Below are 12,074 nucleotides of genomic sequence, written 5' to 3' on the forward strand. Positions count from 1 at the left end.
GTGATGATTTCTCTTCTGACCCATGATCCTTCTAGAGAAGGAAGCTAAGTGTTGGGAAGTGCATCATGACATTGTTGTGACTACTTCACAGTCATGGGCCTCCTGATAAGCAATTTATCCTAGTCAAATAGAGGGAAATGAGAAAACTACAGAGTTGCTAGGTAGTATTGTAACTTAGTAACTGCTCTCTTAATAGGAAGGTAAACCAACCTGGACACTACGTTGAGACCACCTTCCCTCTGCCTGAAGTAGGCGCTGTGCCTTGCAGACCTGTACCAACACACTTGCTGTTGATCATATCACTAAGATATTGTAATGCTGCTTCCTTACATGCCTGACTGTTGAATTTAGCACATATGGAACTACAAGAAGAAAGCAGATTAAAGTCTTTGTCTCCACTGCCTGAGTGAGAATATATATAACCTTTTGCTCCTGAACCAGACCCAGGATGTCCATGAGCAAAAGCAGCTGCCACTACTGCTTCCCCCACAGTGGGCACTCTGGGACTGTAAAATGAGCAGTGACCACTGCAAACTGCACTGCATCAGTGGCATCATGACCAGCAATGGGTGAAAAGCTTTCAGATGAGATGGATCACCTCCAAATCCTCTTTTGGGACCTGATGCTCTTTGCCATCAAGGCATGGCAGGTAAAGTGCAGAGGGCACTGTTGCTCCCCCATCTAGCACCATGGCTGCTACTACCCTTTTACGTCCTAGAGCTGCTAGTCTGGTATCCTCATAGACCAGTGAAGGACTTTCTGGGCAGTCTTGAAACAGTCAGTACAGTATTCTCTATTGTGGGGGAGATAGGCACCCTGTTTTCAGGAAACACAGGATAATTTTTGGAGTACAGGTCAGCAAAAGGGAGATGCTGCTTGCCTCCTGCATCAAGGGTTACAACCCATGATCGGTTTAACTGTTCCTTTTCTCCTTGTAGGGTAGAATTGGAATATTCACTTAGTCAACTCAGTGGAAAATAAGAGAGATTATACAAAAGTCTTGAATGGAGGTGTACCCAACCCACACAAGATAATTGAAGCCTGTTCTTCCTTATAGGCTCTGCAAGGACAAGCCTTACTACCCACACTGGAATAGTGAAGAATGAAATCTGAAGTGATTACATACCCTATTTGTCACACCCTCAGCCAGTGGGTGTAGTAACTGAGTGGGAGCTTACTATGGTAGAGTGTGCATCGCATCCACACTTCCTTTACTAAGATAAGGCAGTGGTGCTTAACTCTAGGAGATCAGATTAGAATTCCTGAACTATAGGAAAAATAAAATCAATTTTAAAAGTTGTCTTCTTAAATTCATAGTCATTGTTGCTGCCAATTTGCCTCTGCCCTTCATACCTTTCATTGTCTACTTCCCTTCATTGCATCATTCCCTATGCCACACTGGCTCAGGGCTTTTGTCTCTTATTCAGACACTGACTTCCCTCTTTCTCTTCATTTTCTTCTTCCCAGTTTTCAAGGCACACTTTCCTTACACAAATGTCTTTGTTTCAGTATGCTGCCAAAAGACCACCCTCCATGTCTCACAGGGAACTGTTCTACAGGACTGTATTAATGTCAAGACACTTTGTCTTCTTTCACAGTTGGCAGTGAACTCAGTGACACATGATCATAGTCTTTAATCACCTGTGAGTCCGTTAATAAGTATATTGATATGTTTGGTGAGAAAAGCAGTGCATTGCACCTCTTCCCCAGGAAATTTACAGACTGAGGTGACTTCCTGCTCTTTCTTCTGTCTAGAGATGGGTTCCTCAGTTCAGATTTTCTTCTATTCCTTTCCCCCAACTGCATTCACCTGGCATATTAGAATGCAACTCTAAGCAGACACCAAGAAACAGTACCAGAGACATGTCTTTAGCCATCCAGTTGTAGACAACAGTAGGTTCATAACACACACACACAAAAAAAAAATGAATTTTAGGACTGCAGCTTGCAACACTCAAGATATGGCACAAGGTGAAACCAGCAGAGGCTGCACAAAGAATAAAGGTATGGGAGGCAGTATGGTCCATAAGATAAATTATCTGTTGGGAACTAATAGGAAAACGTGGGGGGAGATGATCCTTAATTACTCTTCCTGAAAGGAGCCACCTGCGGTTTGAGCACAGTGTGTCCCCATTAGAGAGTGAGCAGAGTGAGAACAGGACACCTGCTTCACTGCCAACTGGAACCAAATCGTTTCTCCTCTGCCAAGACTGAGACCTGAAACAGTGTGGGGCAGCCAGGGACAGCAGAGGGATTTGAATCAAGCTAGCTCCAGATGAAGCTGCTAGGTTAGACATGGAGCACTAACAGAGCAGCAAACAACAATAAATCATGAGCACTGGCATATTCTGCTGGATATGAGCTGTGCACTCAGACATTCTTCAGGCTCCAAGCTTCGATGTGTCTTTCCAATGGCTTGCAATTGCTTAACCTTTGATGCCCATCAGTCATGTACTGTTGGTACATTGATGCTGTAGGTGGCACCCGAGTGGAGAGAGGAGGTGTGAGCTTGACCATGATATGACTTCATTAGCACTAAAGAAAAAGAAGTGAGAACCAGCATAGGGATTTATGAATGTTAGCTTCTCCCTATCTAAGGAGTTGATTAATATCCTAATTATCTCAACACAGTAGGATTCTTCAATGATTCTCCCTCCTGCAGCTGAATATCTTTCAGAGTATTTCAAAGTTTCCTGTTTATTGATAGGATTTAATTTTTTTTTCCTTCTGTCAAGAAGGAGGGCAAAAACCTAAAATGCATGCTGAATACAGAAGCTCCCTAAAAGGTTCTCTATATATGTTCCATAATTCTCCTAATTGTTTTGCCACTGAGGTCTGAAATGGATGGCAGAAGTTTCTGTGAAACACCCATCCTATTTTTTTGCCTCCTTTAAAAAACAAGCGGGTTTTACTTCCATCACATTTCACCAGTTTCTTAGTAGTCCTCGGATTTAAACTTGAAGATCTGAACATTTTTTTTACATCAGCAGTGGAATCATGCACCAAAAAGATTTAGCAAACATGGGAAGCAACCTGTCAGGGCTTTCCTTTCCTTCATGTTAGCATGCACGGTACTTCATTCCTGTAATTTCTATCTTCAACATTCACATTATTGTTTTGTCATTACAAAGTCTTTTCCAAAAGTTTTCATTGCACTTTCCTGGGCAGGTCATAGGAAAGTGTCAAAGAAAAATAAAGTCCTTGAAAAGAAAGTCAAGGAATATACCAGTTTGGATTATAGGGGTAATGAAAATGTCCAACTTCACCTTTTAAGGAGGGCAGATTATTATGATATTTTTGTTTGTTTTAAGAAACCCTACTGTAGGCATATCTTCAGTATTATTTTTCACTTAGAATGAGATAACATGAGAGTCCAGAAATCAAATTTCCTCTGTTGTGGATACAATCCTGAGGAGAACTGACTGTGATTTTAAACTTTCCACATGTCAGATTGGTTGCTCCAAACTACTTATTTTTCTTGAAAACAGCTAAAGCAAACATAGAGTTCTTGAAATATTTTTTTTTTTTTCATTTGATAATAGTTTTCACTGTGTTTTGGTTTGTTTGTTTGTTTGTTTGTTTGTTTGTTTGTTTTTTCTAATTTGAAATACAATGTCAAAGCATTCCCTCCTTTTTTTTTTTTTTTAAAAAAAAAAAAAAGAAAAAAAAAACAGACCAACCAACATACTTTTTCCTATGGAGACGTGCAGAATTAGAATTCTTCATCTTGAAGTATTTGGCCCATGTTTTGTTTAGAAAACTAGTTTTACCGAGTACAATAAACACATATAGGGTTATTAATCACTTTAGGTTTACTAACCACTGATCACTGCTAATCACTGATACTTATTTTGATGGTGTCTTCAGAATTACAATTTTAAAAAAACCCTTGACTTAGCTGATATTGGCTCCACTTTTGACGCTACCTTTCTGACAGCAAATTGATTGGAAGAACCCAGAAAGATGTAAAGGCAACTTGAGAAGCTGGTCAGGGAATCATTGCAACAGTTACTGACAGCAAAATTGCTCTAGATCTTAGGTCCCTGGTTACTTCTAAGTTGATAGCATTTGGGTGCCTAAATGGCCAGAGGCATCTGATCACTGTAGTTTATCTTTCAGCTACTTCTCTTTCCTGAGATAAAGACATTTTTCTGTTTATAGAGGTACCCTTAACGCTTTCAAAACCAGTCCTGTATTTGGATTAGCCCCTCAATGGTTTGCCCAATAAATCATAAATATCTCCTGTTTCACTGGGAATCCCAGTTTCTTCTAACACAGCTTCCATTTCCCTAAGGTTTATTTTTTTTCTCATTATTATTTAATATTCCATCCTCCAAGTTGCTTCTACATTTCTCAGTGTGGCAGTTCTGATTAAGAGCTCCCCTGTGAATCCAGCATGGAACCAGACTCTCTTTATAACTGCCCCTTTGAACAAACCTAAGATTATTCTTAAAAATTACTGTATTTGACATTATAACCAGCAATAATGAAAATGTGGAATTCATTCTTCTGTAGTCTGCATTTTTACAGTGCAACAGAATCTGCAATACAGTTTGAGCCTGTGATCACTTCTGCCTATCCTTGACCATACTTACGAGATAGAGCAGCAGTCTATGTGCAGTTATGGGCAAAACAGTAAGAGGAAAAAAGACTGCATTTTTAGCTCCAGTAGCATCATGGCCATCGTTACCAATAGCAAGGGTTTCCATTCAAATACATTGAAGCTCCTCTGAAAAGAATACAGTGATGAACTTTAGACAGAGTTAGGACAAATATTGATTCAAGCAGACAGACTCAGGCTACATCCACCAAAGTCATCCTGGAAAGGACAAAGACATGATAGACAAAGAGCAATTCACTACACAAAACCCTTTCAAAAAGATTGGTAACTGAAAGCAACTGTCCTGAAGGGATCTGTAACAGACCATCATAGTGAGAATATAAAAGGCTTAGAGAGCAGACACTGACCAAAACATGAAAAGTTAATAGTTCACCTACAGACTCGAAGATTGAGAGATGGTGAAAACTGACTTGTGTGGCTGTTTAGAACAGCATCAGAATAAAAACCTTTTTTTAAAGCTTTTCCTTTTTATAAGTTTTTCCATTTTATAAGCTCTATGTATTCTGTCTTTTTAGTTAGGCTGAATTTATGATCCCCCAAATCTCCCTAGCTCCTGGCCAAATCTCTTTCAGGTTATAAGAAGGAGCTCTTGGTTTCTGCTTGCTGAAAATGTACTATACCTCACACTATTGCCAAATCAAGAGGCTTCTGCAGCCCCCAGTAATGCCCTTTTTCTTAACATGGCATAAAGTAAAGCAAGCCATAGCCTGGAAAGTGTTGAAAGGATAATATGGGCATAAGACTACTGGCTTAGTGTTAGGGGAATGGGCCAGAGGAGGCATGCAATTATGTACAGCATTAGCTAAACTGCTAAATGGAAATATTCTTTGTCATGTGACTGAGAATTTTTTTGGAGGATTTCGTTGCATCAAACTAGGGATAGAGATTGCTCTAACCACTTAAATTTATAGAAGATTGTCTTTCTCATAGCCAGGAATTGGACATTGTTTAATTTACTAGCTTAGGAAGGACCAGAGGAGGTTGATCATGTGTAATTTTCTCTGAATACTTGATATTCTTTGTTAATGACACATGATGGTAACTGGTGAGACAATTCATATGGTATCATGGATTAAATGTGTTCTCACCCATCAAAAACAAGAACTACTTGTTGGTTTGAATTTAAAATGTGTTTTTGTGAATATTCATTATGCTAATGGATACCTTGGATATTACTTTTCCCCTTTGTGTAAAAAACTCATAATGTTTTTATAAGCAATTTGTCATTTTGCAGCCCTGTTTGGTACATAGATTGTGTGTGGTGCCAGACATGATTATTCTGCATGCACATTGCTGCAGAATCTCTTCACCATAGAAAAGAAGCCATATGAAATGTCACACCCAGAATAAGAAGATGAGAATTCTGCCTCCCTTCATCAATCTGGTTATCAGAAATTAAACCTTAATTCGACAAAAAATGTGTGTAGGTAGATTTTTTACAGTTAGGTAGGAGTGTTGACATGATTTAAGTTTAGGAATGCACGTTAATGTATTGCTGAACCAGAACCTCAGGGGGATGTGATTCCTTGCTTATCTGTCTTTATATATACAAATATAGTAGACTGTTCATGACTTGCTTGCCCTGTTTAAGAAGAAAGAGGTTAAATTCCCAGAATATTTTTGGGAGATATTTTGTTTTGATGTAAACCAAACTTTATTACTTGAGATCTTGCAATAACTAAAATGTGTGTCAAATGTGCCAACAGTTTTTTGTTTTTGTTTTGTTTTTTTTTTTTTGTTGTTGTTTTTTTTTTTTTTCCCTCTAAATGTCTGAATTGGTTAAGCAATGTTTCTTTACTTTAATTAGACAGTAGAAATCTATGAGACTGTCTTCATTTAGCTTTCAGCTGTTTACTCTGCGTCAGTAAAATCCATACACTTTAAAGGAGATCTCAACTATAATTAAAAGTGTTATTGAACTAAACACAATTACCAATGTTTATCTCATTATGTAATGCTGCTGGCACAAAAAGCAGAATTCAAACTTGCTTTCTTTTTTGCATTATTGTTTTGCAAGGTTTAAAACAATGTCTGTAATTCAATCAGGTAATGACAATTACTGCTGTCTATCCTTGGGAAAACTTGGTATTCCTGAACTTCATATGTTTCAGTTAAACTCTAGCTATTGTGCCATGCTGAATTCCAAAAAGCATTGACAATTTTACCCAGTACTTCTTCCACTGGAATTTGACATGCTGTAATTTTATATATTTGTACCAAAAGACAAAACAGGTAGTTTTCTGACTTCTAGAAATGCTTCATTGAATTTTGCAATATGATATGATATATATAACATTGCATGATGGCTGAAGTTCTTTTGAGTTCCAGATATCCATAAAAAAATCTTAAATGACATATTGTATAGGAACAAATGGACAGTGGAAGTCAGGCATCTATACAAGACTTTCATCTTTCCTTCTTTATTTATAATGCCAAGGATTATAATATATGAAATATAGCTATAATACATAAAGAGGTCCCCTAAATACACAGTGCTTGATTTTCAAGCTAGTTTATTGTATCTTCAATCTCAAGTGACATGGATAAAATCCAGTGACACACGTCCAGTCAAGAACTTCTGTGGAGATGCCTTTTAGAGAGGACTATCCTGATAGGGACCAGTAAGCTTTAGTGGCAGGCAATCTCTTCTCCCCACTCCATTCCAGTGCTCAGTGCTGTCCTAAGTCATCCCAGCTTTCCCACTCTATGGTTGTACCTCCCCTGAGCAACAGGGATGTGATAACAGCGGTCTGCAGCCAGCACAGCCTGAATGGCACCCCATTCCCATGCATCAGTCCCAGTGTACAGCAGCGCTAGGCACAGGGCAGAGTAGAGTTTAAGTGGACTAAAGACATTCCCATAAGCGAGTATTTCAGTTGACTTTTTGTCTTGTCATTTGGCAGTTGAACTAAATGCATTTGCACTCAAGTAAGTTGTGAGATCTTCAGTCAGACTTAAGCCTCACAGACTTGAGCCTTACCTCATGGGAGCCCTGGATTGTATTGCACACCAGCACAAATACTGGCTACTAGTAAACTGTCCAGACATGAGAAAGTAACAGACAAATTATGTCTTGCATATTTCTCAAAATTTTTACTTTCTCTCAAGGAAGTACTAATTTTTTGTCCCCAGGTCTCTCAGTCCTGAAGATGTTATGTACATCTTCACTGCCCTAACAGACCTAAAAGATGGCCTCCATAGAGTGGCCCTTATTAAAGAAATTAGCAGTTCTCATCTAGTTTTGCATGGTGCAGTAGGGACTGGGATTGAAAGAGTATGCTTCCTCTAGTGATGAATATTACAATTTCTTTTTTTTATGAAAGAGATACATTTAGATAACCATTATATACAAAAGTAATTGCAACTATTATGAACTCAGTCAGATGCAGCAAAGTAGATTTACTTGATTCTACTGATTGAATAACTAAGCTCAAAACACTGCAGGTTCAAGAAAAATTACCACTGATGGGAAGAAATAATTTGAGAACAGAGGGTGGCCTGTTGAACACTGGTAGTTATACATACTGCAGAAAGTTTTCTCACTAGCTACCAACACACTCCAAAACTAGCAAGTATCTCTGTGTTGTGTTAACGATGACACTAGGTTTCATGGGCCAACCACTGCATGAGAAAATAAGAGAGAAACCATTCTCATCTCTAAGTCAGTAGTAGCCTTGAATTGGAGCAGCTGTAAGATAGATAAGTCATTCTATTTTTATGACTAATGGATCCCCAGAGCTGTGCAGGCATGGAGAACCTTAATAAAGGACATGCATCAACTGGCTATAATAATTGGTACATGTTGTGTAAAGGGTGGACAATCCCTGCGAGTTGAAATCCTCCAGAAATACCTACATCATTTCTCACTGATATCTTCTTATTTTCTTCACCTTCAAGCAGTACACTAGCCCGGCAAATGAGGAAAAGATAAACCTGCAACTTGTGATGAAGGACAGACCTAAATGGCAGATCTGAGCTGCAGATCTCTGCAAGAAACTGCCATATCTTACTTTCTGTGCTTCATCATCATCATCAAAGCTGAAGCAATCTCAGCAGCTTCTGATGCCATGAATAATTGTGCAGGTCATTTCAAAACTATTTTTATCATAAAATGCTCTATTAGCAGTTCTTACCCTGGGAGTGTGTAGACACTATCATTATCATCTGCCAGACCATCTTTAGATATATTGTGTTACCAGCTTCTTGGAGAAACGTGGAAAGGTTATTTTGGGGGTTGTTGTAGATAGCAAAACAGTATGTCATAACTGGAAATGCTTCTTCCTATAGTATTAATTCTGTGTATTTACTTTCACGTGTGGCATTGGGAGTTGTTTTTTTTTTGTTGTTTTTTTTTTTTTTTTTTGACATGGGATTTGCTGAGCAACTCTTGTGTCCTCTTAAACTTTTATTTTTCCATTTTCAAACATCAGTGTGTTATGTAGTGTTCATCGAACCTTTCTGCATAGTCAATTTGAGAAATTATACAAAGAATTTAATAAGAGGGAGCAATAATATTTCTTGTATTTAATTGCACATTAATCATATTAATTTGCAGGTGGATTCTGACCATCTCTCTTTCAGATCTCATTTAGATACACTACTATTCAATACATGACAAAGGCTCTGTTTTATTTGGGACACACTATCCTGCCTGGTTTATGGTCCTGTGGTTGACAGTAGTTGTGTACAAAATATGCCATTATTGTCACATAAGGTTTTGGGGTCTCAAAAGTTAATCATACAGCGATCGTTCACTCCCGGTGAAAATGATACCTAAATAAATGAACATTCAACTTTAGAATGGTGGACCTCTCCGGTGCGAAAGGGATTTTAATAGTATTTATATTTACAACAAAAATGTCACTTTAAAATGAGGATTATTCTGTGACCAAAGCATTATAAATAACTAGTGCTTAAAATTATTCCTTTTGAAATTCAGTAGAGGAAATGTTAAAATATCAGGAGAAAGCAAATGCAAACCTTTAAAATTGTGGTTAAAATAGCCAATTCTCCCTACCATTTATAGCAAGTACTTTTGATACGGGAGGATACATCAAAAGCTGTAAGTTTTATTTTTCTTCAATTACAATGTTTGTTGCAATACTCTCAGAACGCAGGATGCAGAAAATGTCATAGCCTCATTGCACTGAATGAAATAACATTTGAAATCCATCTCCAGTGACAATTCCACAGGCTTCTTAGCTCAAGTCTGTCCTATTATTCTCCTTTCAATTAATGGTATTTCAGGAGGTTAAAAATTTTACATTTTGTCTTTGAGACTTTACTTTTTTTTTTTAATATATACTGTCAATTTGTGCACTTGGAGGATACCCGGGGAGTTGAAATTAAACACTTCACTGTGATAAGATATTGATATCTGAAAGGAAGACTAGTTCTTCTTTATCTGATGGTTGTTTATTTTGCATTTCAGGAAATAATAGACAACAAAAAAAGTAAGAAAAGGAAATGTAGAATTTTTTTCCTCTTTCTACAAGTCCTTTCTCAGTGACAGAATAAGTACAATACTATACGCAACAACAAAGATCTCACTTGTTACACTGATATGCACCTTCATTATTTTACCTTTTGTATTTAAACATTTTAATCATTTAAAATTAAGGCATATTGTATTAATGGGCATTTGTCTAGGTTTGACAAGTTAAGGATAAGAGAAGCAATTGTCTTTGGTTTTCTATATCAAGTTACTCAGAAACAAAACTAGCAATTCATTGCTGCTTTCCAAAAGAGAAAGAAGTGATTTTGTCTTTCCCTTTTCTTTTGGAACAAAAAAAAAAAAAAAAAAAAAAAAGTTTAAAATAATTAGCTTGAGTTTGATAATAATATTTAAGGGTGGATTTTCATAACTTTTTCCTTTTGCTGTCACGACTTAATACATTTAAATCTGTTGTTTTTAATTGTTCTTCTCTTTTTTTTGTTGTGTTTTTTTTTTTTTGTTTTGTTTTTTTTTGATCTAGTTTACTAATTGAAGATGAAAATCCCTTCTAAGTCTGCTGAGGAGCTGTGAATTCATTACACTAATTGATGCATTGATTAAAAACTTGCTGGAAAATGAAGGCTCATTCAAGGTAAGCTGTACAATTTGGGACTGTTTGTGGACTGTTTGGGGATTCATTATGAAAGAACTGTATTAGCTCTGAATTATGTAGGGAAGGGTCAAAATATAAGAAAAAAAAGTCAACTTTTATAATATATTGTGAGACTTGACAATACACTGAAGATCCATAAGCCTGACTATTTTAAGACATGATACTGAAAAATTTAATCAATTAATTGTTAGAGGTTTTAAAATAGATTCTAACAATATTGCCTAAATTACTTGTGCAAGCAATCTTTACACTTATGTTAGACTACCTAGATCTTTTCATTACTGCTGTTGGGTTTTTTTTTTGTTTGTTTTATTTTGTTTCGTTTTTTTCTGCCCCCAGTTGCTCATATTGTACTGTTACTCACATTTTGTTATTGGTGGACAGTAGCTGGAAGTGATTGGAGATTTTACATGTTAAGGTGAGAGGATAGCTTGTCAAAATGGTGTCGTCGTTTAAACCTGGCTGGCAGCCAAATATCCTGCAGTGTCTCACTCACCCTCTCATGCCAGGGGGATAGGGGAGGGAATTGTAGGGGTAAGTGGAGACTTGTAGGTTAAGATAAAAAAAAAATAATAATTGTAATAAAATAAAACAATAACAATAATAGAAAGTACAATTGGGTAATGAACAATGTGATTGCTTACCACCTGCCAAATGATACCCAGCCCACTCCTGGTTGGTGATCCCAAAATACCAAGATCCCACAGTCAACATCCTGGAAGTGAGAGAGAACCTCCTCCTTCCTGGTCACCCCTCCATTATATACTCAGCATGCTGTTACATGATATGGAATATTTCACTGGCCACTTTGGGCCCAGTGCTCTGGCCGTGCTCCCTCCCAGTTTCTGGCACACCTGCGCACGGGCAGGATGTGGGGAGTTGGGGAGACCTTGATGTCTCAGCAACAACTGAAACCATCAGTGTATTAGCAGCATTCTTCTCATACCAAATCCCATACCGAGTCCAAAATGCAGCACTATTCTAACTGATAAGAATAATTTACTCTATCTCAGCTGAAACCAGGACAGATAGTCATATGCAGATTCCATTAAACCATGGAGACGTGGTAGGAGGTGAGGAAAATAAAGTAAGAAATAAAAGAAACAAGATCTAAAACCTATTTTATTTAGCTATTTCAAAAACAAAGGGGTCTTTATTTGCAGCTAAGATCATTGCAATAACGTAGCCACAGACTCTTAGCACTGACTGCAAACAAAGCTCAGAATCTCTGGTTTAAAGCATCTGAACCAACCTGATTGTATTTGTTTTTTTTCCTTGAATGAAAGGTGATTCTTTCTCCCTTGGAATTGGAGGGTGGCAGTTATACCTGTGGGGTCACAAATGGG

This window comes from Tyto alba, unplaced genomic scaffold, assembly GCF_018691265.1.
Source record: "Tyto alba isolate M040663 unplaced genomic scaffold, T.alba_DEE_v4.0 Super-Scaffold_27, whole genome shotgun sequence".
Lineage (NCBI taxonomy): Eukaryota > Metazoa > Chordata > Aves > Strigiformes > Tytonidae > Tyto > Tyto alba.